The sequence below is a fragment of the Castor canadensis genome, chromosome X (assembly GCF_047511655.1).
Source record: "Castor canadensis chromosome X, mCasCan1.hap1v2, whole genome shotgun sequence".
Lineage (NCBI taxonomy): Eukaryota > Metazoa > Chordata > Mammalia > Rodentia > Castoridae > Castor > Castor canadensis.
Genome location: NC_133405.1, coordinates 15,991,796 through 15,993,886, shown reverse-complemented (window position 1 = coordinate 15,993,886; position 2,091 = coordinate 15,991,796). Strand labels below are relative to the sequence as shown.

The following is a 2,091-nucleotide window of genomic DNA, read 5'->3' as shown; positions in this document are numbered from 1 at the left end:
ATCGTATCTGCCACTCACATAACCATAAGGCAGAGCATTGCAATTTTTATGAATAAATGTCTTTGTGATAAGCTGCTGGATGTACCATTGCTAATGAAAACAATTAAACTTAGAAGGAGTTATCTAGGGAGTTGGGCTAATATCCTTACCCCTTCAGGGCCTGTCTGTGCCTCCCTATTTGATTACTTATGGTTATTTAGGCAAGGAGCCTTGACTGAAACTCTGAGTTGGCACTGCCAACTCCAGTATTATTCAAAGAGAAGAAAAAGAAAATATTAGAATCTTGCCTTTGGAGAGCTTAGATTCTTGTTGAGAAGATAGTACACATATGATGAAATGACTTGAGAACAATTACATGCCACATGTCAGGTATGAAATTGCATGCTTTAAATTGAAATTGCAGGTAAGGACTAAAGGCATAACAAGGGAGAATATTAGGGCTCTTTCCCCACAAAATATTTACTTACAGTTGCTCTTCCATCATTATCATCAACAGCAAGCTTTGCTGAGCTCCTTCTCAGCTGACTGGGAGAAGAGGAAGCATCTATATCAAGGTGGAGATCAAGGGGGTACATCAGGCAGCAAGTGTTCAGGGCCAAGAATTTCAGGTATGTAGTTTTGTCTGGGTGTGGGAAAGCTCTAGGGTTTAGAAGGGATGGGTGGAGCCTCCAAACACAGGGAAAACTTCTTTCCACATTCATCTCCCTGCACTATCAATGGTCAGGGCACGGGCAGCCCACAATCACTTTTGGATGCAGGGGTCAGGTATGTAGATTTGCAGAGAGGGTGCTGAAAGCAAAGATCCCCAGGGCCTGATGGAAAAAGGAAAGCTTTTTTGCAGCATGTTGGTCTCAAGGTGCTCTGGAGAGCATCAGGATGAGTGAGATAAGCCAAGCTTAAAAGGCCACATATTGTATGTTCTTGCTCATTTGTGGAATCTAGACCTAAAATGATGGTGATGATAATTATTAATGGGATGTGAATATATATGGAGGACTTTCTAAGGGGGAAACAATGGGAGGGAGGAAGAAAGGATACTGAGGGATAAATATGATTGAAGTATGTTACGTATACGTATACATATACCTATACATATACATAAGTATATATGAAGACAGCATAGTGAAACCCACCACATGCTGATTGAAAAAGTAGAAAGAGTGGGGAATGGGAATACAATGGCGGGGGTATGGAAATACCACAGTGAATTCCCCTTGTATTACTAACGCATGCTAATTTAAATAAAAGAGTAGCTACAAAGCAGAGAAGGCAAAGTACGTTGGTCTGGGGAAGTAACAGAGAAAGCAGGTTGAGTTTACTAGGAGGTTGTACAAGATAGTATTGAAAAAAGAAGAATCTAAGTGGAAGATCACAGATGACAAATTAGGTATGACATTTGTATTCTATCTGATGGCTACACAGGTACCACTGAGGATTTCTGAAAGGAACAGGAGAGGGATAAACTTTCAAAAAAATTTAGCAGTATTCACTTGATTTGCAGGTGTAGGTTGTGGGTAGTTGTAGTGATGGTGAGGAAACGATCATGTAGATGTACATAAGAGACAAAGCTTGGAGATGTGAATTTCAGGAAGAAGAAATAGGTAAAACAGGAGCCTTTGATTTGGTGTGGGTATTTATGGAAAGCACTACATTTTAAAAGCAAAAAATCAAAGGGTTTTATTTACTTAAAATCAAAGGACCAGCGTTTAGTGATTTGGATATTTGACCTCTTCTTCCAGCTTCATGTTTTGAAGGAAATACAAAAACAAGGTGAATATTGATTCCTTCTTTTAATTATTCATGAGCAAAAGTGTCTTATATGCCAGTGAATATCTTTCTTTCTTTAAACCTAAGTATACTGAAAATATTATTTACTGCAACCCCTTGTTATTTTCCATGTTCCCTTCCAGATATGATCCTCATATATAATTCATTTTACATAGCTGTCATTTCAGCCATATGTAGAACATCCATTTAAACATATGTATTAAATGAATATGCTTCAATAGAAAACTAAACTACTTAAAATTAAACAAAGGTGTTATAAAACACAGTTAAAATAAGAATTCATTTTGGCACAATTTGCTCTGA

General features: G+C 37.9%; 1 non-coding gene across 1 annotated transcript; it reads right to left on the bottom strand.

The window, feature by feature from the left end:
* Nucleotides 1-627: 627 nt before the first annotated feature.
* On the bottom strand, nucleotides 628-760 carry LOC141420108 (small nucleolar RNA SNORA71). The gene has a single exon (XR_012444799.1). It is a non-coding gene; the product is annotated as a small nucleolar RNA SNORA71 (small nucleolar RNA).
* Nucleotides 761-2,091: the final 1,331 nt, after the last annotated feature.